Genomic DNA, 19579 nt, shown 5'->3' on the forward strand with positions numbered 1-19579 from the left:
GGCACTGCACCAGTGCAATGGGAATGACACCCATAGAGAACAGGCACTGCACCAATGCTATGATAGTGACACCCATAGGGAACAGGCACTGCACCAATGCTATAGGAATGACACCCATAGAGAACAGGCACTGCACCAATGCTGTGAGAGTGATACCCATAGGGAACAGGCACTGCACCAGTGCAATGGGAGTGACACCCACAGAGAACAGTCACTGCACCAGTGCAATGGGAGTGACACCCATAGAGAACAGGTATTGCACCAATGCTATGATAGTGACACCCATAGGGAACAGGCACTGCACCAGTGGTATAGGAATCACACCCATAGAGAACAGGGACTGCACCAATGCTGTGAGAGTGACACCCATAGAGAACAGGCACTGCACAATGCTATGGGAGTGACACCCACAGAGAACAGGCACTGCACCAGTGCAATGGGAGTGACACCCGTAGAGAACAGGCACTGCACCAATGCTATGTGCAATGGGAGTGACACCCACAGAGATCAGGCACTGCACCAGTGCAATGGGAGTGACACCCATAGAGAACAGGCACTGCACCAATGCTATGATAGTGACACCCGTAGGGAACATGGACTGCACCAGTGGTATTGGAATGACACCCATAGAGAACAGGCACTGCACCAATGCTGTGAGAGTGACACCAATAGAGAACAGGCACTGCACCAATGCTACGGGAGTGACACCCACAGAGTACAGGCCCTGCACCAGTGCAATGGGAGTGACACCCATAGAGAACAGGCACTGCACCAATGCCTTGATAGTGACAACCATAGGGAACAGGCACTGCACCAATGCTATAGGAATGACACCCATAGAGGACAGGCACTGCACCAATGCTGTGAGAGAGACACCCATAGGGATCAGGCACTGCACCAATACTATAGGAGTGACACCCACAGAGTACAGGCCCTGCACCAGTGCAATGGGAGTGACACCCATAGAGAATAGGCACTTCACCAATGCTATGATAGTGACAACCATAGGGAACAGGCACTGCACCAATGCTATAGGAATGACACCCACAGAGAACAGGCACTGCACCAGTGCAATGGGAGTGACACCCACAGAGAACAGGCACTGCACCAGTGCAATGGGAGGGACACCCATAGAGAACAGGCACTGCACCAATGCTATGATAGTGACACCCATAGGGAACAGGCACTGCACCAGTGGTATAGGAATGACACCCATAGAGAACAGGCACTGCACCAATGCTGTGAGAGTGACGCCCATAGAGAATAGGCAGTGCACCAATGCTATGGGAGCGACACCCACAGAGAACAGGCACTGCACCAGTGCAATGGGAGTGACATCCATAGAGAACAGGCACTGCACCAATGCTATGATAGTGACAACCATGGGGAACAGGCACTGCACCAGTGCTATAGGAATGACACCCATAGAGAACAGGCACTGCACCAATGCTATGATAGTGACACTCATAGGGAACAGGCACTGCACCAGTGGTATAGGAATGACACCCATAGAGAACAGGCACTGCACCAATGCTGTGAGAGTGACGCCCATAGAGAATAGGCACTGCGCCAATGCTAAAGGAATGACACCCACAGAGAACGGGCACTGCACCAGTGCAATGGTAGTGACACCCACAGAGAACAGGCACTTTACCAGTGCAATGGGAGTGACACTCATAGAGAACAGGCCCTGCACCAATGCTATGATAGTGACACCCATAGGGAACAGGCACTGCACAAATGCTATGAGAGTGACACCCATAGAGAACAGGCACTGCACCAATGCTATGATAGTGACACCCATAGGGAACAGGCACTGCACCAGTGCTATTGGAATGACACCCATAGAGAACAGGCACTGCACCAATGCTGTGCGAGTGACACCCATAGAGATCAGGCATTGCACCGGTGCAATGGGAGTGACACCCAGAGAAAACAGGCACTGCACCAATGCTATGATAGTGACACCCATAGGGAACAGGCACTGCACCAGTGCAATGGGAATGACACCCATAGAGAACAGGCACTGCACCAATGCTGTGAGAGTGACACCCATAGAGAACAGGCACTGCACCAATGCTATGGGAGTGACACCCACAGAGAACATGCACTGCACCAGTGCAATGGGAGAGACACCTACAGAGAACAGGCACTGCACCAATGCTATGATAGTGACAACCATAGGGAACAGGCACTGCACCAATGCTGTAGGAATGACACCCATAGAGGACAGGCACTGCATCAGTGCAATGGGAATGACACCCATAGAGAACAGGCACTGCACAAATGTTATGAGAGTGACACCCATAGAGAACAGGCACTGCACCAGTGCAAAGGCCTTCTGTGTGTCCCCAGAGCAAAGAAGGCCAGACATGGAGGAAAAACACTATCAATAACCGGACCCTCTCTCTGGAATAGTCTCCCAACATCCCTCAGATTATGTGTAGATCATCTTCCTTTCAGGAAAATGCTAAAGACCTTCCTGTTTAAACCGTAGATTGGGACAGCTCAAAAGCACTTCTCCTTAATTCTCAGTAGAAGCCAAAGGCGCGGAGATACTCCTTCGGGAGTGAAGCCAGCGCGGTACAAACCTGCGAATAAATAAATAAACAAAAATAAATAAATGGGAGTGACACCCATAGAGAACAGGCACTGCACCAATGCTATGATAGTGACACCCATAGGGAACAGGCACTGCACTAGTGCAATGGGAATTACACCCATAGAGAATAGGCACTGCACCAATGCTATGATAGTGACACCCATAGGGAACAGGCACTGCACCAATGCTATAGGAATGACACCCATAGAGAACAGGCACTGCACCAATGCTGTGAGAGTGACACCCATAGGGAACAGGCACTGCACAAGTGCAATGGGAATGACACCCATTGAGAACAGGCACTGCACCAATGCTGTGAGAGTGACACCCATATGGAACAGGCACTGCTCCAGTTCAATGGGAATGACACCCATAGAGAACAGGCACTGCACCAGTGCAATGGGAGTGACACCCATAGAGAACAGGCACTGCACCAATGCTATGATAGTGACACCCATAGGGGACAGGCACTGCACCAGTGCTATAGGAATGACACCCACAGAGAACAGGCACTGCACCAATGCTGTGAGAGTGACACCCACAGAGAACAGGCAGTGCACCAATGCTATGGGAGTGACACCCACAGAGAACAGGCACTGCACTAGGTGGCTCTATGTGAGGGTGGCTGTGTGTGTGTGGGTGGCTCTATGTGAATGACTGTGTGGGTGGCTTTGTGTGTGTGGCTCTGTGTTGGTGTAAATGCAATAGGTCATGCATTTGCGAGTGATTAAGCTATTGGCGTTGTAAATGACAAACTGCCATTTATTTATGTTTTAAAAACCAAAACATAAATAAAAATAATGTCATGAGCAATGCCAATAGTTCTAACTTTAACAATGCTGAGACCATTGCATTGTAAATGCTTGTTCTCTTTCTATGTGTGCTGCATAGAAAGAGGATATCTTGTGGTTGGTATCCCTTCCTGCACTAAAACAATCTCCCCCAAAACGCAGACACCTTTGCACCAAGGTGCAAGGGTGCCTGTATTGGCGCATTGCAGCCATATGTGGGCCAGTGCAGGGAAAAGCACAGGGATGCTACATATTATTGTAAATATGTTCCATCCCTGTGCTTTGAAAGTGACTCAGTGCTGCACAGGCAAATGGCTTGCGGGTCCGTGCTCAGTCACTTTCTTGTTGATAAGCCCCATGTTATTTAAATATTATTGTACCTGTCTCCCTTGTGCTTCCACTTAAATAACTGTGAACGCATGGCATTGTTCTCACTGAATAATAATACGTATGCAGCACTCTCTTTGTAAAAGAATAAGCACTAGGACCTATGTTTTTTTTTCAGCAGCCCCCAGACGAGACTGCCAAAGATTGAGTTTGCCAACTGTTACAGCTGCCTAGCCTTAATTCCACCTCATGTGTCTTTCATCTGTCACTAGACAGTGTCTGCCCATATATCTCACTCTTGCAGGTTCTTTTTCATCCATACATCCCCCTTTTTCACTGTTTGTCCGTTATTTTCTTTCTCTTTCTTATCCTCTTTTTTGCCTTTTTTTCTGGGTCCAAGACTGACTAGGAAAAAATAAGTGTTGGTCCCCTAAAATAAGTGCCCTTGTGGCCCAACTCCAACCATGGGTCAAGTTACGCACTGCCCCCCGGAGGACGCTGTGCTAGTATGGTAGCAGAAAAATGCAGGAGTTATATTTTTTGGTAGCCTCTTTAATGTCAAGATGAGATGTAATCAAAATTAGGGTGGGAAAGGCCATGGTGGCTATGGCTTCTGTGTCAAGAATGGATGCGTCTCAGAACCATATTTTCTCTTTCTTGGGTTGTCCATATGATTCGGTATAAGAGCCGATTAAGGAGAATGGGATCTACATGTGATCAGGCAAGTCAACTGGGATGCTGTCAAATGTCTTTCTCAACGCGGACTGGTAGTTTCTCATCACGAGCGGCCGCGAGCATACGCGACCACTTGCAATGAGAAACCTGACCTCCCCGCGTTGAGAATCTCGCTGGGAGGTTTATTTTCCACACTCGCGATCGACAACTTGATGTTACTGATCGTGAACGAGAAAAAAGTCTTGCCGAGATGTCATTTTGCTTGCTCGCGGTCGCCAACTTGACGTTGAGGACTGCGAGCAAGCAAAAAATTACCGCTGCGCTATGTGTGTTTGCACTGTGCTACGTGCAATTCTCGTAGTGCGAAGTAGCGCAAACTTCACAAACTACGCCAGCGTAGCGTAGTGCTTTGCCCAGGGTTACTGTCGACAGTCATGCAGCCATTTTAACTTACCTGACATTTTTCTATTTTCTTCGGCCAACTCATACAGTATTGAACAGCATTCAGATTACCCAACCGGCAACATGCGTGGATTAGGGTTGATCTCATCCAGGCTAGCAGTGCTAGTGCGTGTCCTACATCACCTGAACAGCCCATTGCCACAAAGACAACACTGCACCTTGGAGCTAGTGGGGCGAGCTGGGGTCAAATGTGTAAAGAGGACAGATCCTTGGCAGGTGCATAAAACGAATTCCTTCAATAATTCCAAGACTTATAGCCCAGTAGTGCCCAAACTAGCAGTGCCAGTGTGGGAGGCTGTGTTCGCCATCATGAAACGAGAGGCATCCTTGGAATGGAAAGATGGGGGTTCTCCCTTTAGAAGAAATATGGCAAGGCTCATCGGCGGCTTGTGGAGTGTAGTCGTGGGTCTCCCAACGGTGCCAGGGTTTCCCTGGAGCCAAGAGCAGCCTGCACGGTCTCTAGTGGCACAACCTTGAGGTGAGAGCAGCCTCAGGGGTCTTGGAGGTGGCTCCATTGCATACAGGGCTCGCAGCATCAAGGGTTAAGTGATCCCTGGTCCCGCTCTGGCTTGCGGTGAGCCTCAAGCCCTCCCGCCTTCAGGAGCTCTTGGCTTAAGGTACCGTCATGTAGGTCTCAAGGCACCTGGAACAATCAGGGCAACAGTCTCATTATTGCTCTCAGCAGGGGAGGTAGTAGCTAAATCAAATGAGCAGTACCCAGTACTTCAGTGGACTATAATTATTGCCACCATATATATCAATTTAGGGCCTACATGATCTCCGATGTGGGTCTGTGTCCAAGACAGCTGCCATTTCAAGGTCAGGCATTTGTGCTTCTGGTTATTCTTCTGTTACGCTGCATCAAGCTCCTTTAATGTATTGTGAGGGTGGCAGGGAATTCGGAGTCTCAATCGAGGCTCAAGGGCAGCCTGCCATTAGGGCAGTAGCCTCTGTGACCACTGCGCCGCTCCTATGGCTGCTATGCTGCTTCTCGCTACCGTGGGCTGCTTCAGCTTTCATCAGCTTTCCTTGGGGTCCCCAGGGGAAAATTAACACTGCCTCACCAGCTCCTCTGGTGATGGGTGGAGTCAAGCCATGAACGCCAAGATCCTCGAACATAGCGGAGCCTCTGTGGACTACGATCTACCACACGACAGACGTGAGATCCTGGACACACAATGGAGTGCATAATTTGTTCTTACTTCAATATTAACTGTAGTTTTTCACCAACCTTAGTGCAGATAGTGCTGTACATCTCTAGACACATGTTTTTCTGGATTTCATCCTTCATCAGTAGAGAAGAACAAACGAACCTTTTAAAGAGTAAGGGGCAGATGTATCAAGCATTTTTGCATTCGCAAACGGGCAGATTCGCAGAATCCACCTGTTTGCGACCTCAAAAATTACTTTTTTGTTGCAGCAAACCTAATTTTGCGATTCGGTAACTTGTTACCAAATCGCAAAATGGGTTTGCGATTCAGTACTTGGAAAGGGCGTTTTTAGGGCGTCCCTTCCTAATACCGAGTCACATCTGTATGTATAAATGTATTGTGTGACCGCAATTGCGGTCGCAAAACATTCACATTTTACCACCTACTTCAAGTAGGTGTTAACCCATTTACAAATGCCCCTTCTCCTTTGTGAATGTTTGTAAACCATTTTTAAGAGCAGGCAGTGGTCCCACGTACCACTGCCTGCTCATAAAAAATATAAAGAAAACTTTACATTTTTTCTTTTTGTGAAGCATCTCATTTTCCTTTAAGGAAGATGGGCTGCTTTACAAATAAAAAAAATATTGCTTTATTGAAAAGCAATCATTGATATGTTGGTCTGCTAATCTCAGCAGTCCACCATCCCAGTGATTTTTGCAATTCCTAGTTGGTCGAAAATTGCAACCTATCTCATTAATATTCATGAAGTAGGTAATTTGCGACCCCTTAGGATGCGTAAAAGGTGTACTATACATTGCAATTTGCGATTTCCTAATTGCGAATCTTTGTGATTTACAATGAGGGAATCACAAAATGCTAGCTGTATACGTCTGGCCCAAGGTGTCTAGAGAAGGTATAATGCATTTACCACAATTCAAATAGGTGAAGTGTTGTGGGATTTGAGGCTGTGTTCTCCCAACCGCCATCTCTTTTAAAGGCTCCCTTGAGCCAGCAAGCTGACGACCTTTGGAGATGCACCTGTGTGCCTGTTAGTGGTACTGAGGGCGGTGAAGACTTTGGCAGCATGTCCAGCAACCCCAGATTAAATAAAAAAAATCTCGACTTATGAAGGATGAAAACCTGAAACCCATGTGTCTAGAGATGTACAGCACTTCTGCATTGGTGAAAAACTGCAGTTAATATTGAAGTAAGCACTAATTGTGTACTGCATGACCACAATGCAAAGGTGCGAACTGTGCTGGGATGTGAGGCAGTGTGCTCGCAACCCACTTCTCTTTAAAAGGCTCCCTTCCACCAGCAAACTGACAAGCTTTAAAGTAGCACCTGTGGGCCCGTGGCAGCATTTCCAGCAACCCCAGATGAAATTGTTTCATGTTCTCTACTGATGAAGGATGAAATCCAGAAACTCTTGTCTAGAGATGTAGAGCGCTATCTGCATCAACTATGCACTAATTGTGTACTGCATTTACCCAGTGCTTAATTTGTAAAAAATGAGTGCCAGTGCTCTTGTCAGGAGGCCACTGCAACTTGCACCACATATTGCACCTGCTACATTGCCAGTGTTAGTAACAGCACAACTATTTACCATCACACTCCTACAAGTGTGACAATTCAGACTATTTCTGGCCCCCAAAGCTATAAGAATGGTTTGGGAAGCAGGTAATAGTAATTTTTAATGTATATTGAATACATAATTAACTGTTGTTGTGGTCATCTCTAAATTAGCCAGACAGCGTCAGCTTGTGGCAGACTGTCACAAGCGCCAGTGCTGATTTTTAAGTGCTGGTGCTGAGCAACGAAAACCACTAGCTGAAATTAACCCCTTGGGTGCTCATGACGTCTCCACATCATCATGAGTCACAGTAGGCATGTGCTCATGACGGCATAGAGCTGTCATGCCGCTGCCGGTCGCCCCACGCGGCACTAATTCCCTTCATGTGCGGGTGAATTAATGAGCGGGCGGGGTCATGACGCCACCATGCCGTCATGAGCACACGCCACCCGTGACTCATGGCGGCGTGGAGCCGTCATGAGCACCAAAGCGCCACACCCACTCCCTAGCCCCCCCCCCCTGTGCCGCGGCGGAATTCGCAGTGCAGGGAAGGGGTTAAGCACTGCATTCACCACAATGCAAAGTGGCAAACTGTGCTGCGATGTGAGGCCATGTGCTCTCAAACCTGCTTCTCTTTAAAAGGCTCCATGAGCCAGCAAGCTGACGAGCTTTGGAGATGCACCACTGTACCTGTGAAGACATTAGCAGCATTTCCAGCAACCCTAGATACAATCGTTTTTTGTTCCCTACTGATGAAGGATGAAATCCAGAAACACGTGTCTAGAGATGTATAGCAATATCTACACCAACTTTCATGACCTACTACAGTTAATATTGAAGTGAGCTCTAATTGCGTATTGTGACAAGTGAGTCAGTGTGCTCCCAAACCTGCTTCACATGTTGAACAAGGGACTTCGAGCTCGGCCTTTACTTACCACTTGTGAGCTTCATTGTCACTCTCATTTGCTGCCTTCTAATTGGGCACCTCAATCCGGCTTCACTTAATCTTATTTTGGCTGGAGCACAAACAAAGTACTAATTTCGTCAATTAGATTATAGTCCTTCGAATGCTGGCGCTGAAATTAGAAACTATTTTTGATTTATTTTCATTCTCCTTCAACTGCTGGCCTTGTTACTTCTATCCGTTCCACCCCATCCATGTTGGTTCTTCCCCTCCCACTCACCTGTCTGTATTGGTTCTTTTCCTCCCTCTCCTGTTGGTGCTGTTTCATCCGTCCGTGTTGCGTATTCCCTTCTAAACTGCCCAACCCCACCCTGTCCGTGTTGCTTATTTCCCTCCCACCCCTGCCCATGTTTCTTATTCCCTTCCCACCCCGACTCCTCTGGTCTGTGTCACCCGGCCCTGTTGCATAACCCCTGTTCCCACCCCTTCGTGTTCCTTATTTCACTTCCTACCCCTCATTGTTTATCTTGCTTATTCCCCACCCAACTGCCACAATGGAAAAAAGAAAGCGCTCTGATGTGGCCACCAATAGCCACTTCATAGTGCTTATTTTTAACTGTGCTGTTCCCCAGGGCTTTAAGTAGGTTGAAAAAAATGAGGGGTCTCTCAAAGGGGCGTGGCCAATGTAATTAAGGGCGTGGCTTAAAACACTTAAGCTAAAAATCCGTGCTTAGCATAGTGTGCCGCCCGGCTTGTATTTTGCTCCTTCTGTCATTGCATCCAGATATATGATACAACAATTAACATCATACCTACAACAAGTCAGGAATATCGGCTTTGTCAATGGTTGTTAGTTGCATAAGATAAATAATCAGCAACTATGGCTAGTATATAATATTGAAAAAGCTTCCACTTAAAACCCTGATGACACCACGACAATGATGCTGCTCCTAAATTTCAAAAAGAGATTCCCTTCCCCTACAACGCTCTCCTGGAATGACGTCATGGCGTAACTTCTCCCCTTTTGAGAGGTGAGCAGTGTGAGCACACGCACATCGATGTGCCTGCTGTCACTGCAGTCCGAAAAAAAACTGACGCCTGTGCCAGGGCACAAAACAGAGCCCCCTTTTTAAAAACTGCTGGTGCTCAGCACCAGTGAGACCCGGCCCACTTAAAGCCATGCCGTTCCCTACAGTCACCCACCCTTCCGTTCGCCACCCCTACCCGAATGGTGAGACCTATTGGCTTTGCTAATGTTTGTATTTATTTCCCATTGAACAGAGTCCTGGATATTAATTTTGTAATTAAGGCTGTGTGATTTCTCTGGTAATAGAAAGAATAAGACATATGTTAAAGTAAAGTAGATTAATCAAATAAATACATATAAATGGCTAACATAGACAAATTAACATTGCAGCAATATTTTCACTTTTATTTTTCATTACAAAGTTTAGATGCTTAATTATGATTTTTTAACTTGCTTTTGAAGCATATTCATCGTCATTATCAAATGCGAGTTTTATTTCAACTGGGTGAATAGCGGATTAAACAATCAAGTAAACTTGAATTTAAGAGCCTTATTGTTGCTTTTCTTCAATGGCGAATTCGTCAGGAAGCACTTTGCAAATCACTATATTTTAGCAGGCTTCCCGCAAAAACAAATGTTGTGTATTTGTGAGAATCAAGTGTCTGGTACCTTGTTCCCATATTTCTCTCTGTTATTCTGAGCTAAATACTTAAATTACTATTTGGTGGCACCATTAAACCATTCTGACAATGGAAAAATGTGTTTCAAAAACCTGAGACATTTAATAATCATCTCCATCATGGATCATCCATGATGGAGATGATTTTTAAATGTCTCAGGTTTTTAAAATCTTGAGGTAACATACTTGAATTAAGAGCTAACTGAAACTGACCCTATGTTGTTACTACATAATAAATAGTTTGCCTTTAAATAAACTATTTAAAAAATAATTACAATGTTTAGATATATCAGTTAATATGGCCACTCTATTATTATTATTACATGGTCAGCGACTAGCTGCCGCCTCCCCCCCCCAATCCGGCACCCAACACCCAGGAACGTGGACACGAGACATCTTTACTTTTTGGAAGGCGGGCGCTAGTCGCCCGGCCGTATTTATTAAAGTATGAAATTAAAAAAGGTTTTTTAATTGCATCATCAACAATTTATACAAAAATCAGCAGGACATTTAGATACATAATTCTTCAACAAGTTTGAGAGCCTGACCTTAACAAAAACTCTAATACATGTTGTTTCCTAACCGAGACTAAACATCCTCATCTTGATTTTTGTACATTTCTGGCCATATGGCAGGGTCACTACCGGTGTCAGGTCCTACAAGCTGCGCCTCCCCCTGAGACGTGCACATGCGCAGTGTTACCACGGGACTTGCCCGATCTACGCCCTGAACTCCATTTACCCACTGAAGGAGGGCCCTTACTCTGCGCCAGCCGGTGACGTCATGAGTATACGCGCGCGGGGTGGCTACCAGCCTAAGGAAAGCGTGAACTACTCCTACCCGCGCTCCTTTGCAGCATGAATTACCTTGCCCCTGGAGTTCTAGGAGTGGCCCGCAGGCCCCTCCCCCTGGGCGGGAACCTTGTGGAAAAGTAAATTTTGCCATGTTCTGTGTCCCTACGTGTTCCCCATCTTATGTTATATGTGCATGATTAATATGCCTATGTATTCCCTCTTATCGATTAAAGACGCAATTATAGTTGTGTCCAACTCTAGTATGCCAGTTTCCAGTTCTCGTGAAAGCTACGAGTATTAGGCCTATGTAAACCTATGTTGCCACATTTTACAGTGTGCACGTTAATTCAGTAAAAGTCCCCGTTTCTAGGCCTCAAAAGGGCCCGGACACCAGATTCAGCTCCTGTCTCCTGAACCCTCTCCGAGGAGCGATACAGCCCCCACCTGTATCCCTGACCCTTCACTTACTTCCTACCTCACAGTGCCTGGCTCTGCCAGCCAGTCTGCCAAGAGTATGTTATGATTCTAGTTATCAGTCCAGCCCTCCTTCTCTGCATTCCTAAGCTACTGAATCGCATCAATAGTTCCAGTCATAGTCTAGCCTTTATGTCTCCATGTAAGAGAAATACTGTATTAATATTCATAGAATATTCCTCGCACACACACTACATATAGGATTATGCATGCACCAGTCTTAATGTCTGTTAGCCTTTGCCCTGATAACTTTTGGATTCTATCAACATGTTCTCTAAACATCAGATACTAGATAGTGTTTAGGTACATGTCGCTCTGACACTCCAGACTTTAGTCTCCTTTTCTAGCGCAGAAGTCATAGCCCCCAGTTCTCCCTGGTAACACGTCATTGCCAGTTTGCGCGCACCACTAGGTCAGAGGTCCCAGCTCCTTAGGTAGCCCCCTCCATGTTTCCGCCCCTTTTATGACATATTCTGTTACGTTTGCATCACATGTCTATGTATACGCCCTGTACACGCCTTCTTGTTACATCATGTTGCCCTTATCTTTCGCGACTGCTACAAACTCCGCCTACTGCTACGCCTATTGTATTGAATGCCATGAAAATGTTTTAACTATATATACTTGTGCACTGTTATTAAAAGTTACCATTCCTTTGTCCCTGCCCCAGGCAGCTGCCATCCCATCCCCGTACAGGCTGTCCTGTTCCAGTCCTTTATGCTTAATTAAAGCCTGTCAACTCTAGCTACCTCGTATCTTGACTCTTATTTATTGAGCTATCTATTTGTATGAGTATCCTGAAAAATAGTACCGGTAATTAATTATTTATTTACCACATAATGGCGCCCGAACAGGGACTTGCCCTTTCCCCACGCGCCGGAGAAGCCACGCAAGCCCCCTGATCCTCTGCAGCCGTGACGGAACCATCCTGCGCAGCGGCAGATATTTCTGCTTCAAGTATCCCTCAGGTCCACGGAGGAGACGGAGGTTGCGGTCCAGCATCCAGACGAGGCGGTGGAGGAACGCGGCGAGTCCCGACCAGAGCCCAAGCCGAGAGTCCAAGGTCCGAGGTATCCGGAGGCCCACCTGTAACTGAAGTCCGAAGTTCGTCCGTCCGTCGTCGTAGCAGTCCAGTCCAGTCCGAGGCCTTCCGTTCTTGCTGCCCGGTGAGTACCGTTGCTGGGGTAGTATCTAGACAGGGTCAATTAATTTGTCTCTGGTCCGTGGGTTTGGGTACACAGATCCAACACGAAGTGTCCACTTAGGTGGATGCGGGTCCTGACGTGTCTCTTTATGGGACCGGTAAGTTTCGTACTGTTTCAGCAGTGCATCTAGTCTGTTCTAGTAAGTTCTGTTCTCGAGAAATTCATGTGTTCTGTTCTCAGTATTTCAGGTAGTATCTTGTCCGAACTGTTATTCTAAATGTTATTTCATGTGTTTTCAACGTCGTGGTATGAATGATTCGTATTGCAGTTATTATTGTGTTCATTGTGTATTGTATTGTGTCCAGACTCCAGTCTAGTCATGCCTCTGTTCTCAAAATTACGTCAGCTAAGAACTAGAAAAGGTCTGCTCGAAGAAGCAGTTCCTGTCCCGCCTAGGGACAGTCCAGGTCATTTTATGTATCAAAAGCATGGCATAAGTGCCATATTATATCTAGACTTATGGGTGGAGTACACCAAGGAATTAGAGGAAAAGTATAGATGGCCCGTATCAGGTACGTGGGATGCCGAGTGCATCATGCGAATAGAAGAAGCATTATGGAAAAAGAAAGCCAGACAGTCCCAGAAAGATGCCATCGAGTTATGGCGCAAAGAATCTCATAGAAGAACAGAGAAAGAAATCAGAGGGAGTCTACTACGAGAATAAATTCAGTATGTAGACTGACTCACCTTTTTTAACTTAACACCCACTTCACGACCACACTCCACAGGCCCTCTCACACGCATGCACCATATGGCGGGAACAGAAGATCTCCGTTAAAGAGCCCCGGTTTCGACATTGCAGCGCCAGTCTGACGAGGAGCAGAGCCCATATGATGAAGCATGACACCTAGCTTGCTGGGTGTGTGAGGGTTCTAGTTCCAACTTGGGGATTCCCCCCACTCACTAGCACACACACCCCTCTCCGTCACTCTTCCCGGGGAACTTTTGTACATCTCTTTGTGTCACTAGTCTATAGGACGAGTACACTGGACCCCGTAAAATATTGTCCTATCTATGTCCCTCTTCCTTGTAATAATAAAAAGAAATCAGAAAGTCAGAATTAAGTAGAGAATCCTCAGAAAGAGCCCAAGAAAGGGAATTAATCGAAATAGGTGAACGAGTTAAAACCGAACAGTCAGACAGACAGAGGAATGCCCTTATTAAGGGTATGTACCCTCTTCTTGCCGAGGGCTTGCCAAAAGCAACCCCGGAGGCATCCAGTAATTTCCCGCCATCATTAGTTCCAACCAAGCTACGTCATAAACCGACCGCAGCTGATATTTTTCTCTCGTCCTATTTGGACGACACAGTCCCAGAATATGCAAATCCTGTTCCGCCTGCTCCTGTAAATAATGTAATTCCTGCTCCTCCAGCCACCGGGGCACCCGTTACAGTACCTGTTACGGTACCCCCGGTCCAGCCTACAGTACAAGTACCCGCTACATCAGTCACTCTCCCAGCCCGTACAGTACACACCGATGATTCCAGTCTAGGAGCCGCGGGGGGAGGTTCTCCTCGTACCCCGCCTCAACACAGACGTATGACGCTACATGAGCTAGCGGTACAGCGTACACCCAAATTTCAGTCAGTTGCAGATATCAAGCGAGCACTTACCGAATGCCGTTATGATCCAGTCCCAGGCGATGATGATATGGTCTTGTATTCATTGCGTGTAAGAAGGGTGACCGAGTATTTGGACACCCTGCCGAATATGAAAAGTTATCTAGACAGAATATATCATTTCATCCGTACAGGAAGAGATCCAGAAAGTATTGGCGACACCATGGTCCAAAGAAAAGTCGAGACTCAGCTCATGATTTTAAAGTTTTTAATTAATTGTTTAATAAGAGAACAAGATTATCCAGGAAAAGATTCAGAAGAAATGAAAGTTCTGACCAGGTGGAGTGACCATATAGCCGAGGGAAGACACAAGACACTAGGTAGTATAGAGAGTATGTACAAGAAAATCCGTAAAGAAATAATAAAGTTACACGAGAAACGAGAAGCAACACTAGCAACCGAGAAAGAAAATGACTCTTCTACTGAAGAGGTAGACGACGAGAATCCTTCCAGAATAGCGTATGTAGGTAGAACTAGACTTCCCGACCGACATTCACGTCTAGACTACAAGAAAACTGTTCCTTCTCTAGTACCAGAACAGTGTTCTCTAGAACAAGTATTCCAGGCTACAGATAAAATCCTGAAATCACGAATAGGTTATAGTGAACTTAGTACTATGCATGAACAAGAACTAGCCCGATCAGCAGTCCGATGGATTACTGATTCTACCACTTTTCCAGACGAAATAGTGGCACAAATGTTTCTGAAACTGCCCCCAGCCGAGCAGCGACTGGTGGGTATGTATATGATCCAGCACCTCATTACACTGTATGAGGGTCAGCATTCTGATCCAGGTCCGTTACATGATGTCCTGAACGAGTTACTCCAGTATAGATGGAAAGGTTTAGGTACCGATTTAATTAGTATCATTCTAGAACAGCGCCACAAATATAGAACGTTTCTGAATCCGCATTTTGTTCACGTCTCACCTCCAGAAAGTAAACCATTTTACATAGATAGACAGCATCCGTTACGAGAAGTACACCCAGTTAGGACACCGGATGGTGAAATGCAACGAGTATTTGTTTACACCCCTGTCACAAAGATGGAACTCTTAGAGATGAAGAAATTAATTCCCTGTCACGACAAAGATCCAGCAGGGTTCCACCGAGAATTAAAAGACATGCTCCGTATGGGAGAATACACTTATCCAGATATTATTAAAATGCTAAAGGTCCTGTTGCCCGCAGGGGTATATGAAAAACTCAAGGAAAAAGAATGGGAGGTGGGAGAGAAAAAGATAGATTGGACAGCTCTAGAAGCTGAAGATAAAATACGAGTACCAGGTAGCGGTCTTGGGGACAAATGTAAAGAATTGCCAGAGTTATTGATTCAGGTTTTGCCAAGGTTACTAGCCACGAAAAAGGAAGATTGGGATGCAATCTCAGCATGCAAACAGAAACAGGATGAAGATACTAGTGATTTTTATTCTAGATTCGAGAAATGTTTTATGATCAACAGTGGTTTGAAGACAGGTAGCGAGTCATACCCTCATCTTTTTGTTACTAAACTAGTCGAGAATTCAAGTCCACAAGTTAAAAATCGAGTTTTGAAAGTCGAAAGTACCTGGCAAGCTAGTACCCCGTCACAGATGCTCCAGATGCTCCAGTATCACCAGAATAGAATCAGGGAAGAGCAAGAACACGAAAGGAGACGTATGAAAGATACGAAAATGAAAGTACTAGTTGCACAATCTGTTCCACAAGACAGTCAGAAGAGGGGTCCGAATCAAGCCAGTCATCCTGCAGCTCCCGTTAAAGGGACATGCAATTATTGTAAACAGCCAGGTCATTTTATAAACGAGTGTGCAGTTCTGAAACACAACATAGCCACTGGTAAAACTAAAGAAAGACCAGGTCCGCCTAGACAAGAACAAGTTTCACAGACTTCTCAGCCACCACAGAATGCACAACAGATAGTTCCAGCACCGCAGCCTATCGCTGCAACACAGCATGTTACACAGCAAATGTACCAGTATGCTCAGTCAGAGTATCCAGAGTATCAACCGTATTCATGAAACAGCCTAGAGAGGGAGGTAGGCTTGCCTCTCATCGAGATACCTGTAGATCAAGAGGGTCCCTATGTTCATAGTCAAGTATTAGGGAAAGACAGAAAGTTTTTGATTGATACAGGGGCAAGTAGGACTACTATCAGTCATGACGAGGTTCCAGGGGCTCCGCTCTCAGGCTCTAGAAATGTTTCCCTTGGATTTTCAGGAAAGCCTATTGTAAACGAGATATCAAAGCCAGTTACTCTAGAAGTTGGTCCATTGTCCCGAACTACTGATCTGTTACTTACAAAGTCATGTCCAGAAAATTTGTTAGGTATTAGGACATTGAAAGAATTAGGTGCAGTTATTTGCTGTTCCCCAGAAGGAATACGCTTGTTTTTAAGGGATTTTAAAGGTCACTATGTATTACGAGATTTTGATCCAAGATTGTCCAATGTTCCGCAACATTTATGGGCGCAAGGTCCAACTGATGTAGGTTTTATGCGAATCACACCCCATCGTGTGACTCTCAAGCAAGGTATAGTCTTACCACGAATCAGACAGTACAGATTGCCACCTGAGGCTGTAGCAGCCTTATCCAAAATTATTGACGAGCTCATTGCTCAAGGAGTGGTTGTAGAAACTGACTCCAATGTATGTAATTCTCCTATCATTCCAGTCATGAAACGTACTGATCCAAATGCACCTCCAGTATATCGATTAGTGATTGACCTTCGAGAACTCAATAAATGTATCATACCCCAGTATCCAGTAGTCCCAGATATTTCATCTCTGTTGACAGCTATTGATTCTGAAGCTACATTTTTTACTGTAATCGACCTCAAGAATGCATTTTTCAGTGTTCCCATTCATCCAGACAGCCAGTACCTTTTCGGTTTTTGTTTAAATGGAAGGAGCTATAAATTTACACGAGCTCCTCAAGGTTTCACAGAAAGTCCTAGTATTTATAGTCAAGCACTCAAGAGACAACTAGACAATATTCATATGCCAACTGACACTGCCTTGCTCCAGTATGTTGATGATCTACTGATCACAGCCCGTTCTGAACGTGATTGCGAGCGTGCGTCACTTACAGTTCTGTATTTCCGAGCCGAGATGGGGCACAAGGTGTCCCCTTCAAAGCTTCAGTTCTGTGTCCAGCAAGTGATCTACTTAGGCCACTTACTGTCCAAGTGGGGTAGGCAGTTGACACCAGACCGTATCCAGTTAATAGCGAGTCTTCCACAGCCCAAGACACAGAAGGAGGTACGAGCTTTTATCGGCCTCACTTCTTACTGCAGACAATGGATTCCTCAGTATGCGTTTCTAGCCAAGCCACTGATACAGTTAACGACACAGGAGGCAGCCGTATCGACTGTCCTCCCTTGGACATCTGAACATACACTTGTTTTCAATGAATTAAAGAAAGCCTTATGCCAAGCACCTGTTCTAGCAACACCGAACTACAGTAAGCCTTTTACACTTTTTGTCACAGAACGTGATGGTACTGCATTATCTGTTCTCACACAAGATCAAGCAGGACAGTACAAGCCTTGTGCTTATTTTTCGAGCACATTAGATCCAGTAGCCCAGGCTTTGCCTGCGTGCCTCAAGTCAGTTGCAGCCACAGCCCTAGCAATCAGACAAAGTGATACCATAGTGTTAGGACATTCCCTGACAGTACAAGTTCCACACTCCGTGGAAGTTCTTTTAAACCGAACACAGACTCAGCACTTGACAATTGCACGTTTAACAGGTTATGAACTGACACTGTTCCAGCCACACATAGAAATCAGACGCTGTAACGTTTTAAATCCTGCTACACTGTTACCGTCAGTTACTTCAAATCCTGCCACACATGACTGTGTGGAAGTCATTAACACTATGACAAAGCCAAGACAAGACCTGACAGACATTCCATTACCTAATCCCGACCTGACACTTTATGTGGATGGTTCATGTATGAGAACTAGTACAGGAGAACTAGTAGCCGCGTATGCAGTGACTACTGACACTGAAGTTATTGAAACACACCGTATTGACACCCTGTCTGCTCAAGCAGCATAGATAGTTGCTCTGACCCAAGCCTGCATACGTGCCAAGAACCTGAAAGTAAACATATATACAGATTCACGTTATGCATTCGGAGTCGTACACGACTTTGGAGTGCTCTGGCAAGAAAGAGGTTTTATGACTTCTCATGGAACCAAAATTGAGCATGGTCTCCTCATTCAAGCTCTGTTAGATGCAATACATTTACCGACAGCTATCGCTATCATGAAGTGCAAAGCACATACGAAAGTTACTGACATCATTTCCCAAGGTAATGATCTAGCAGATCGAACAGCCAAGCTTACAGCTCAGACTCCCGACATTCCAGTTAACAAAACACAGATATCCACTCCAGATCCGACTACATGTATGACAGTTAAGGACCCTACACAAGATGTCATAGACATACAGTTACATGCTACTCCTGAAGAAATCAAGAAATGGTCCGAACAAGGAGGGGTCCAGACAGATCAGGGATGGGTGACGAAGGGAAAAGCCACATGGTTTCTCCCCGACTCTATGGTTCAAGTTATTATCAATACCGCACATAGTCCAGCACACCTAGGAGAAAAAGCTATGTTAGACAGTATACAGAACCTTTGGTTCAACAAGCACTTACGAGCTGCAGCCAAGCAGAAAGTCCGTACTTGTATGATATGTTGTCAATTCAATCCAGGTAAAAGTGTCCCGGTGGAACAAGGTGGATTCCAGCCTCCTGACCACCCTTTTGAAGTCCTCCAGATGGATTATATTCAGATGGAGCGATGTCGAGGTTTCAAGTATGTCCTCGTAGTTGTATGCGCTTTGTCCAGGTGGACAGAAGCATATCCAGTTCCAGATTACACAGCAGCGACCACTGCCAGGCAGTTGGTTCGTGAATTCTTCCCCCGTTATGGACTCCCTAGGGTCGTGTATTCTGATAACGGCCAGCCATTCTCATCTGAGCTAATGAAGCATGTTTCCCTTTTGTTAGGGTACCAGTGGAAGTTCCATTGTGTGCGCCATCCTGAAGCAGCCGGTCTCGTAGAGAGACATAATCAGACCCTGAAAATCCGTATTGCTAAGACATGTAAAGAGAAAGGTGTAGACTGGCTAGTAGCCCTGCCAGTTGCTTTATTCTTCATGCGCATGGTCGCACATTCCAGATCAGGTCTGTCCCCTTACGAGGTCGTATTCGGCCGCCCCCCAAATATGTGGGGTACACCTAGACCCCGAAGTATTACAGATGTTTCCAGTAATATGCTGACAGATTA

Source organism: Lissotriton helveticus, chromosome 7, assembly GCF_964261635.1.
Source record: "Lissotriton helveticus chromosome 7, aLisHel1.1, whole genome shotgun sequence".
Lineage (NCBI taxonomy): Eukaryota > Metazoa > Chordata > Amphibia > Caudata > Salamandridae > Lissotriton > Lissotriton helveticus.